Source organism: Conger conger, chromosome 8 (genome assembly GCF_963514075.1).
Source record: "Conger conger chromosome 8, fConCon1.1, whole genome shotgun sequence".
NCBI lineage: Eukaryota > Metazoa > Chordata > Actinopteri > Anguilliformes > Congridae > Conger > Conger conger.
Genome location: NC_083767.1, coordinates 48,288,810 through 48,301,025, shown reverse-complemented (window position 1 = coordinate 48,301,025; position 12,216 = coordinate 48,288,810). Strand labels below are relative to the sequence as shown.

General features: G+C 40.5%; 1 long non-coding RNA gene across 2 annotated transcripts; it reads right to left on the bottom strand.

Moving 5' to 3' along the window:
- Window positions 1–1,933: 1,933 nt before the first annotated feature.
- On the bottom strand, window positions 1,934–6,840 carry LOC133135743 (uncharacterized). 2 transcript variants are annotated; one of them, XR_009709431.1, is made up of 4 exons: window positions 6,663–6,840; window positions 6,086–6,102; window positions 5,647–6,012; window positions 1,934–4,106 (listed from the first exon to the last, which is right to left on the bottom strand). It is a non-coding gene; the product is annotated as an uncharacterized LOC133135743 (long non-coding RNA). The 2 variants fall into 2 exon arrangements; XR_009709432.1 differs by lacking the exon at window positions 1,934–4,106 and having other exon boundaries at window positions 5,558–6,012.
- Window positions 6,841–12,216: the final 5,376 nt, after the last annotated feature.

Here is a 12,216-nt window from a genome sequence, read left to right as displayed (position 1 = left end):
GGCTACCATATCCTGTGTAGATTCAAACATTGAAGGGCTATGGAGAAGCTTATTCTATTACTGACACTGGGGTTTGGTTCCTCCTTCAAAAAAGCAGACATTTGGTGACAGAGGCATCAAATAAGCACCAGGCAAATGAAACATTAGAACTGACTGCTATAATATTAGGCTTTATTTTGTGTTTAGCAATATTAGCATTGTGTATTTATGTAAAGTATATAAATGCAGCCTAATCTTGTGAAGTAAATGATGAGTTCAGTTCCAGACTAATCAGGGATAAATATAGCCATTTGTTTAATGTGTTGACTGGGTGGGCTGCATTCATCTGTTCTGTGGCTTTCTGGCACATCTACGTAGCAATATTCAGAAGCTGCTAGCTCCCAGCCCGATTATAAACCTGCCAACACCAGAAATGAAATCAGGCCGTTTCTGGATTGGGTCTCGCCAGCTCGGATCACATTTGAACAAGTGCAAAAAGGAATTCTGCGTAGTTCACCAAAATGTTTTAATGACGTAGAAGACTTATGAGCAAGCTATCAATTGCTTCCTTGTGGTTAAGATTTAAATATCTGTTAAGAATCAGTTTAAACTGTAGTATATTATAGTAATGAAATGTGCTAAATATTTCTTATAAAACTGAAACTATTTTTTTTAATGTGACTTCAAATGAAATTGGTCCACAGCTGCAGTGCCAAACTGGTGAGATGACACTACTCAAAGGCCATTATTTCTGCCCTCTGTACAGTATCAGTGGGTAAAAGGCTTATTTATACAGGAGAGATCCATTATATTTACGTGTAACTGAATCCGAGTACGCACACCATGTTGATTTAGAGTTTAATGCTTTTCAGTGCCTTTAAAAAAAGAAACAAAACATCTGAATAACCCTGTAGCACTGCTGATTAGCAACGTGACAACAACAATAAGAGGTGCTAAGCAGGCTGTACTGCTGCCAAAAAGAGAACAGAAATAAGAATCACAATCAAAAGAAATTACCTACGTTCACCAGCATCAATGAAAGAGTGCTCCAAACCCATATTAGAATGGGTAGTCATACAAATACATTCTAAAATGGCGAGAATGGGCAGGTTCCGGCAATAAAGACACCAACGCAAAACATTTAAATGTCATAACACAGGAATGTAGGCTTCAGCATTCAATGTAATCAGTATAGACTACTCGAACAAGGAGAGACATATTTGGTTCTGTAATGCCTCAATGTACAGATAAACAAAACAGAAAAGAAACATTGTAGCCAATAGTAAAAATAAATAAATAAATAAATAAAAGTACAACTAAAATAAACACACGCAAAATTACAAAGATGCAATAATACAATGATATTGTATCTTTGTAATTTTGTGTGTTTATTTTAGTTGTATTTTTTTGTGCTTTTAGCTGCCTTCCCCACCAATACTCCTACATCAGTGTTCCACAGTTACCTAAATCTACAGCTAAGAAAAGCACAAATGCAACACGAGAGAAGTATCCAACAACAAACAACACTGTTTATTTTTTGCAGCCACGGAAACACAGAAACAAATGCAAATACATCCGACCACCACTATTAAAAAACCAACAACAGGAACAACATGTACAAACCAGTTTTTCGAGTTGACAGGTCCATTTCCTTTGGAGTTTGCTTAGGTATTATCCGTTTGTCGTTTCAAGAAACTCTGTTTTTTTTCTATTGTCTCAGGCTAGTTTCAGTTACATTTTCTTTTTGAGGAATAGCATACAAGTTGGCAAATGTTGACCTGGAATCAACTAGGAAATGAATGCAGTCAGCACAGCATTTTTTTTAAAACACCTGGGCATACATGTGTAAACCAAGCCAAGTTGAGAAAACCTACTCTAATTCTGCCATGCCCCATCCCCCCACCACCCCAACCCTCACCCTTCCCACCACCAGACCACGCAGGTCCACAGGGAAACCCAAGTTGGTCATCATCGTCATCATCATAATCATAGTTCTCTTCATTGATGTCAAAGACCCTCTCGTCTGTCAACCTGATCCACTTCCATCTGCAGTAGGGTAGCAAGCACACATGTACTGGGCTTACAGTCCCAGAGTCCATGACCACACAATAATTCAAGGGTCATAGTCGCGAGATCACATTTTGGAGATCACATCGTTCCATTTTGGAATTTGAAGTGCATTTAGTTTAAAACAGTCAACAAACAGTCTTGTTTGCAGATGGGATTGGACATCATAATATCATAATAGGGCTTAACAGTTTCATTTTTCATGTTCACAGGTTTTATGGAGATTCTCGTTGACTAGGATGTGGTATGAGGTGCTTCCTTGAGTCTGTTCTAGTACAGCTGAATTAAGAGCAACATGGAACTTAGGCAAACAGACCCTAAAGTGACCATTCACTAGGGTGTCATGATATGCACACTGGAGGAGCAGCTTTTCCGAAATGCGTACAGTAGCTTCAATACACTTTGGGCCAGATTTACATACATGAAGCTCGCAGCGCAAAACGCAGCCGGACGAGTGTGTTGGCACGGTTGCAGTATGCCTGAAATGAACGTCTTATTTACAAAGGCTACAGCTCATTATGCTCCTCTTGCGATGACTCACTTAGATGGCATGCATACAGTGGTCCTAGCCCCGTGCGAACAGTGATACATACGACGTATGTTTCCTGGGCAGAATGCGTCGTATGTGCGCCTGAAAATCATTGCAAAAGACTTAGTAAATCTGGCGCTCTGTCTTCTAAAACTACTGTATGTCCCTTGTGAGGTCATGAAGATAATCTCTCTCTTGCTTTCTGGTTCCATGTTCAATGGCTAGTATCTACTGTCCAGGTCAGGGGTGGAGAAGACGGCAGCATTCGCAAGTGAATCCAGAATCCAGCTGTCTGCAGCGTTGGGAAGTGGGTATCCATAATTTCCAGTGATAGCATTAAGTTTCCACAAGTCCACACAAAAAGCAGTTTTCCATATTTGGCAGAATAGCAACAGAAAATGCCCATCCAGAGAGTGATGGTTCTATAATTCCAGCCAACAGAATTTCTTTCAGTTGGATTGTTCACAATGTCTTGCTTGGGGCAGAACTGTCTTTGGAGGTTGGTTAATAGTTAATAGTGTGCATCTGATGTTGCAGTATGGTTGTACAAGAAGGTCTACGGGCTGTCTTGACCGTTTATTTGCCATGATAGGCAGTCCTTCTCTTGTTGAGATAGGTGGGCTTCAGAGACAGCTGTGTGGATGTAATAACTAAGGTCTAGTGCAAAGGAACAGGAAGTGTGAGGACTAGGCAGAGCAATATTGTTGAAAATTGATACAACATGGTGGTTTTTACGTTCATATGCATTCTTTGGCTAGAAACGGTTTACTCCTCAAACAGTATTCTGGTTCGATTACATTTATATGTAGTCCACAGAAAAACAGGACGTCTAGACTATGCACAATTGCCAAAGAAAGAATCAACAGGGAGAACAGCAGTTGGTGTAGTTACCATCTGACAGTTATAGATATTTTTGTAGAACTATCCAAAAGGAGTGGTACAGCAGGCGTTCTGCTATTGCTTCAACATTTCAGCTCACTGCAGTTCCACCTGTTCCCACAATAGTTCTATCCATGAAATGTTGGCTGGTCACAGGAACAAGTAGCAGTGTTAGTATGGAAATAAGGCAGGTATCATTAGTCGGTCAGTTAACAGCTTGTTTCTTACTTCCCTCTGCGGAGATGGTTGACTGGGATGAGTTATGCCTTCCCATCACACCACTTCCTGACGGATAGCCATGTAGTGGTTCGCCAGGATTTTGGCGAGCCGGTTTGTTTGAGTGATGCTTTTGATTATAGAGGGTATGAGCCAGAGTTAAGGTTCTCTTTGCATCTCCAGCACAGAACAGCAGGTGGTGAAGGTGTAATATTTGACTTTGGCTGGATAGGGGTGCTATTTTTCTGGCAGCGTTTTGATCCAATTCCAGTTACTGTTTGTTGTCCTTCTCCAGTTGGTTTCCAAGGCACACAAGCTCTACAACAGTGCCAACACATGCTTGCAACTGACTAATGAGGTAGAGTTTCATGTTTTTCAGAATCGGTTTCATAGCTTCCTTCTTGGTGATGGTTGGTTTCCAACATCTACAGAGAGCCTGGTAAGAAAAAGCAAAGTCCAGAATAGGTTCTTAATCGACATGTTTTCATGTTGTTACACATCGTTACACAAAATGGGGGTCGCAAAATGGGGGCCTGTAGCATAGTGGTTAAGGTACATGACTGGGACCCGCAAGGTCGGTGGTTCAATCCTGGGTGTAGCCACAAGAAGATCCATACAGCCGTTGGGCCCTTGAGCAAGGCCCTTAACCCTGGAGAGAGGATTGTCAGCCAAATGACATGTAATGTGGGGAATATTTCACTGGTAACTTTCTGTCTGCGCAGGTGAGCAGCTTAGTCAATGTTGATCTTGAATGTGGCCTTTTGGCACATCGCTTGCAAAGGTGCAGTCATTATACTCTAGGGCTGGTTGGGGCTCCCGGATTGTGGACCTCAAGGCTGCAACACTGGAGCATACATCAGCTGTATATATATTCTAGCACTGACTGATGTTGCCATGGTCTGTTGGATATGAAGTGTAACTCACTTTGTATCTACTATATCAGTCATTTTTTTCCACCATATGTGAGAATATTTTGCCAATACCCTTACATATGGAGATGTAAAAAGGCCAAGAAATCAACAATTCTATTTCTGTGATAAGCAGTGAGACACAATGGTATTGGCACAGATGTGACTACACATTTTATCAATTCCTACATCAATTATCAACTACATTTGTTAGAAGAAAACAATGCATCTATCCTTAGCCAAGGCATCAATCATCAGATAATAGCTACTCTCCCTTTCAAACGGCAGTCACGGTGAAGTGAGTGCTAAACAGATCGCCAACCAGGCCTAGAACAACCAATTTTATGAAATGAAATACTCAAAATAAAATGGCCATATGGGCATCATTTGTAGCCTACACTGTAGCAAACTTTTACACAAATTGTGTTTTTTCGGTCCGCAACCCATTTTCCATCTTTATAATTGACTGGGAATGCAAAAAGAATTCCATATTAGACTTACATTTAAGTGCAGGGTTTTCTATTTCAATTGGCCCGTTTGCAATGGCCATGTTTTCTGCATGATAATGCCATTTTGTTGAATGAATGGGTGAGCTCTCGTGATTATGTTCGCCGTAGGGCACTTAGGAGGTTCCTTTTAAATGTACATCGGATGTCGTAACGATACAGACACACTATATAGTTTGGAGCAAAAGAAGGCTTGTATTGACTGTAAAAATACATTTTACAAATATTAAGCTGTGTAATACTGATATGTAGAACATAAAAATGCTGTAACCTATCAAAAAATTAAATTAAATACAAAATTAAATGGCTGTACATTATTTTTTTTTATGTGGCAATGGGTTTGGAGGCAGCATATAGCAGAAAACCAGACCATAAAAGGATATTTGTGAGGGTGATCACTGGGTTGAACAGATAAGTCTGTTCATGTGCACAAAATTCTAGGAAAATTTGTAAGATTTATAAACAGATCATGCTTAGAAAGCATTTGGGAACATTTATTTGTGCGCATGGATATTTTATGAATCATTTGAGGGAACATTTTAGGAAATTAATGTATGCTCACATTTAGGATGATTTAATAAATGAGGGCCCTGGTGTTTAAGAATGCAGTACCGGGTGAGTGCGTGCCACTGCACACTGCAGAGCAGAGATCATGGCTGTGCTCTCCATCTTCAGAGACAAGACTCCAAACAGACTCCAAAAAGAGTTCCTCCTGGTGCCCACAAGACTGCTCTCTGGGATCCGCAATAGCAGTGTCCTGTTCGTGTAAACATCACGGCATTTCTTAAAAAAAAAAAAAAAATCCTTGAATTGGATTTGGTGGCCTGCTATATTCCCCCCTGGGATTGGTAACATAGGTAGAAGCGGTGTTGGAGTCCATTGTTGAAACTCAGACTGCCTGATGTATCAGACATGAGAAGGAGCCTGACTAGGGGAGAGAACAGGTGTGAGTACCTCCCCAACATCAAGGCTACCATCAATTACTCCAAGAAAAATACTACCTTTCACCAATTCCAACCTAAAAAGAGCAAAAAGAGGTTTCAGTGCTGTTAGGAATTATTAAGCAGTTTTAAGTATTAATACAGCAAGCCTTCCACATTCAAAGACCTCAGTTATGCTTGAGTAAGCAATCATGCATGGAATTACTTTAGTCATGATAGAATGATCCATCATGCAGAACTGCCTTAATCATGTTATAATGAATAGCATGCAGTGCTTGTAGCATGCACGAACAGAGAGGGAAATATTTGGGTCTGACCATGCACATAAACATAACAGAAGAAAGAAAACAAACAGTCTGGCCAACAGCGAAAAGGGAATAAACTATACACAAGTGCTTTCGCGGCCTTCCTGCCACAAAACTATCAGCAGTGCTCCGCAAATACCAAAATCTGCGGCACAAAACCCCGAATATGACACCAAAGGGGGATGTACAACAAAGGAAAAAAAGGTTGTAAAATATAAAATTAAGAACCGTTAAGTGGAAACAATGCAAATACATCCAACCACCACTTCAAAACACCCAAACACAACAGGAACGATAAAAGCACTTCCAAGGAATAAACCTAGCATACTAACCTGTTTTTTGAGTGGGTAGGTTCATTTTCCTTTGGCGTTTACCTTGGTTTTATCCGCGTTTTTGTTTGATCCTTCCGAAAGAAACGCTGTGTTTCCCCCTTTTATCTCGCGCTAGTTTACGTTTTATTTTATAATTCCACTGTAGAATGTGTTCCCAAGTGGCGATCTGCAGCTGAACGTACTCGACCAGGAAGTGAAACCGTCAGCGTAGCATTTTTAAAAGACCCGCGCATGCACCAGTGACCTGACAGGATAGGTGGAGATATCAGGAGAGGTGGAATGTCAAGATGGTATTATAATATAGCAGGTATGCACCATTTACAAAAAGATGGAGAAAAAAGATTGGTTTATCAACAAACAGCCCAAGATGATCTGGTGTCCGTTGCCCTCTTACCTGTATGGATGATGACGATAATAATAATAATAATAATAATAATAATAATAATAATAATAATAATAATAAGAAGAAGAAGAAGAAGAAGAAGAAGAAGAAGAATCAAATATTATAAAAACGACAATAACAACTACTATTATTATTATTATTATTATTATTATTATTATTATTATTATTATTATTATTATTATGAGGGAAAATGACACAGAGCTGGTACAGTGTAAATCTTCCACTTGTCACAGTTACTAATCCCTATGTAGAGTTCATCTGAGGCAAACATGAAGAGATTATCCCTTTTCATTTATCCATTTATACAGAGGACCGGACCAGTACATCACTGGAAATATGTGTTCTTGACTGTTTGCCTTTGTGAAGGAAAATCCTGTATTAGGTGAACAACATCCCTCACAATCCATTTGAGTGTGATATGCCAGTACCACGCTCTCCTAATCACTCAATTCTGTGTATCTATGATAGAAGCTCAGGCCAGGAAAATACTATTTACAGTACAAGTGTGTCAGGTGACCACTGGCCTATGTCACCATTCAGTGTTCAGCATTCAGAGAGGCAAGAAGAAAAACAAGCCCATTGAATTGCTTTCAAATACAGTGGTGTACCGTGACATTATGCATGCTAACCAGGTCATTAGATTAGCATAATGTTCAAAGCAGCCAGGTTCTGAACGGCCCTCTTTACCTGAGTAATAAGAGGAGCGTTCACAAACATCCGCACAATGAAGACAAGCCTTCTCACTGAGGCCTTTTCTGCCCTCATTTAAGATTCTACTTTTGCCGGATCTAGTCAATGTTGGTGTTTGAGTGGTTTTGTGGGTTTTGTGGTCATTGCTCACACTGCCTGTATGTTAGGAGCCTAGGTTCAGAGATTTTTTTCTCTCACATTTTCACAAAGGCAATGGCTTTGGTTGAAAGAAGATTAACAATAACAGTTTTGGTCTGTCTTGTAATGATGCACCCTCTAAACTGTGTTTAGCGTTAACTGTATAATTGTGATACCATATGAAGTGAAACTTCTTGTCAGTGCATTGGTGAATAATTCCTTCCCATGTTTCTCTGGTCTGTCTGGCCCCTGTCCCAACACCAAAGAATCTGCCTCGTCATCCCAGGAGGGCATGCGTCACATCACAGTGCTGGGGTGGGGGGTTCCTGCTTCTTCAACCTCTGCTGATTGTGTTTCTCAGTCAAGCTCTTGTCTCTAGACCTCCAACAGCCAGTTCTGCCCCATGCAAATGAGTGATGATGTCATCGGCTAACAGCAAGCGATAATTTTAGACAAAAAGGCAATAATTGATAATGACAGCATGTGACTGGGTAATGGGAGCCACCTGCAGAGCACTCCCATTGGCTGACTCCCTCTGCTCCTTTGCCCTGGAGACCCGGAAGCCTGAGGCTTTTCGCCCGGGTCTCAAATGTCTATCTTTGCATTCCATTTTCATGACTCAGTTTTTATACCCAAAGTGCAGACTGAGGGTATTGGTAAATCAGTCACTAAAACACAAGTTGCACACTTTTATTGGGTGTAAAAGCTTCTGAAGTTATGGCACTTGCCCCATAAAATAGTTCTTCTTCCATTAAATAATATCAGGAAAAGGAGTACTCTTTGTGTCCAGTTGGTAAAGTTTATTTCCAGCGATTTTAGTCAAAGAAATCCGGGCTGGGGTCTCACAGGATTAACCTACCACCCACTAACTACCATTTGTGTCCGGCAGGAGAGTCGTCTCTGATGACCGTGACCTCTCCAGTAATGCTGTGTGACTCGTAGAGTCTAAATTGATCACTTGCTTGAGGATGAGTGCGCTGGAGGATTTGAGACACTTTGATAATTGGGCGGCGATAATGAGTCTTGCTCTGCGCACTCCCGCTTTCATCTGTTCTATGTTCGACCACTATTTCAAACATCAGCAAACTCAGCCATTTTCCTCCCCTTATCACATCCCAGCCGGTTCACTCAAATGTCATCTTCAGCTGTTTCAGCCTCATTTTATGCCTGATTTTCGATTTTGCTCACTATGCAGCTGTGCAATTTATGGGTTTCAATCTCGCTTGTACCTGACCACATTCATATCTAGGCATGAGCTGGTGAGAAGCAAAGAAACGGTCAATAAAACTGATAATGAAGACACAATAGTGTAAAAATACATTTTTAAGCTTAGATTGCACTTTACAGCTGACAAAAAACTGTAATAACACAGAAAGAAATTACAGGCAAAAACTCCCCAGAGTCTATATTGTTACAACATTTACACTGAAGTTTCACAGCCATAAAATTGTGTTGCAGTGTGACGTGGGTTATGTAAATGTCTCTTTTGTGGCAAGATTATATTAGGTTTTTATATCTACATGTGATCACAGGGATATGAACTTTTATGTGTTGAATGTGCCTCATCAGCATGTGTTAATTGTTGTGGGATAACAGTGATGTAAATATAAACCACAAACAATACTGTGAAGCTTCTGACTATGCAGAGTAGTCAATAATACCAATTTGTAACCAGTAACTATACTGTATGGCATTATTAGAAAAATATTTTGTTTTCTCAGAATGGCCATTAAAATAAATGTATGTAAACTGCACAACCAGAAATCTGTGTGTCACACAGGGTGGAGGCATATTTCTCATGTGTCAATTACTTGGAAGATGTTCTATTTTATAATAATATTTTATAATGCTATAATATTTTTACCAGTATTTCTTTAACTGAGTATGAATGTCTTGGGTAACAGAAACATGTTGCATTAGAAATATATTCAAAAATATTATTTCGTTTAATTTTATTGAAGTGTAAGTTCCGGCCTTGTTGAATGTACAGTATGGTTCTTAAGATTAAGAGGGAGACGCATATCTTCGACAAGGGACAACAATGAATTGCCAGGTCTACAATATTAAATGTTCCTGTACAGACATTGGTATTCCAGTGTACACACACAGGTTATATTGGCAGAAAATAAAGCCGCAACACCCTATTAAATGACACTGCATTTGTTCTAGTATCCTTTCCCCACTCCTGGTCACAAAGCCAGGACTGCATGTTAGCAGAAATGTTCAGCAGTCAGGCTGTGCATTGAATGAGATTCAAGTCCCGGGCCCTGAAATCTGATAGTAATTGAGAATCCAGCCTGGTGGTCTTAAGGTGTCAGAAGCGGTGCTATCCTTCATGTGAAGTGCAACAACCCTGTTCAATCTGCCAGGGGGGCTAACGCATGTTAAGTCAGTATGTTACAGCCTCCCTGTCTCAAGGCAGTAAGGGCCTGTCAAACTTGATTTATTCTCCCACAAAAAGGCACAAGTGCTCCAATTAATCTTAATTACCTATTTGTTATCCAAAAGCAACTCTTTTTATAAGGGATATGGTAGACCCAACAGCTGGTTTACAGGAGATTTTAACCCTGTTGGGCTAGCCATGTATCTCAGTTTCATACGTTTCACGTTTCATTGACTCTTATTTCTTTAGTTTCAATTTGACTTGTATGTCCACTTAATCTTGTTCAGAATGACTATGCCTGGAAAGCTGGTAACTGGGCATAGAAAAGTACATGCCAACAATTACACAGCAGGCCAGGGCTCTCCCTTTTATGTTTTATGTCTCTCTGTTCTTGTTTTTGTTTCTGGTAAAAGAAAATCCTACATTAGAATTAAAGAGTTATTGGGCCTTCGTAAATATACTTATGGACAGCTGTACGACCATAATTTATAAACTAAAGAAACAGTCTTAGTACAATTTACAGTAAGCTACACTGTAGGACGTGTTCATGAGGTGTGAAATCATTCACAATCTTCTTCTTTTTGCTTATCCTGTCACTTTTTCCTCAACATGGAACTTGGATCGCTGTTCTGTGCCATGTAAAATCCCTATGGCATCATGGTGTTTGGCCATCATGGTGCACAGTAGAGTGGTGTTGTGCAAACACAGTCACATGTACACACAGGCACACACACACACATACTTCCTGAGTGTGTGTGGTGCAGGTACTTTGGTAGCAGACCAGGCGATATATTCTGCTCACCTGTGCTTCCCCTGTGACCTGCAGTGTGGCTGACAGCACTGTACATATGCACACACATGCTCCCATGCACAGAGGCACACATGCTCACACTGACACACACAAATAAGCACTAATATTTTTTACATTGGTAACAGCCTGCCAAAACCCAACTCTTGCACAAATATGCACACACAAATCCATGTACAAACCCACAAGGACATGCACACACAACCACACGCATATGTACAATACAGTAGAACCTTGCAGTGTGAGTGCACCAGTGTACGAGTAATTTGTTGTACGAGCCGAGGCTGGTGCGAATTTTTGTCTTGAAGTACGAGTGGAAACCCACAGTACGAGTGGAAACCCACAGTACGAGCGAGGCTCATACGGCGACCGCTCGTTGGTGCCGAGCTCACACACGCTCTCCCAACAAGCATGGCCACCGGTCGCTCAGTTCACGCGGATATTAAGGTAATTCAATTAATAAAACCAGTTTACATTATTTATTTTGCATTCTCTCTTACTGTATTATGTTTTTATAATTGTCATTTTTCTTGTAGCTACACCTTTTCTGTTTTAAAACCCATAAAAAAATTTTTTTGGGTGATTTCTGGGAGTTTTTTTGGGAGTTGGAACGGATTCATTATATTTAAATTAATTTCAATGGGGAAAATTCATTTGTAAAACGAGTAAATCGTAAAACGAGCTCGGTCATGAACGAATTAAACTCGTACTGTGACGTATCACTGTATATGTACAAATCCATGAAGAAAAATATGTACACATAACCACACGCAAATACATGTGCAAATCCATAAACATGCACACACAACCACATGCAAATACAAGTACAAACCCACACAGACACACAAACACACCCAGACACGCACACGCAAACACACCCACACACTCACATGCACAAACACGTCACACACATCCCCACACGTGTTTCTGACTGCGCTGTCTCAGCCACAGTAACACACAGATCCTCTCACCTGATGGAAGGCAGGAAGCAGGGAGTGGTGACTGGGCCACAATCAGCTCCTGATAAAATGCCTTTCATCCCCCGCATTCCTGCAGAGTTACCGACAGTCTGTTATCAGAACACTGACGCAAGAGTCTGTCTGTGTGGAGGGAAGGACAAGGACTGTTTTGC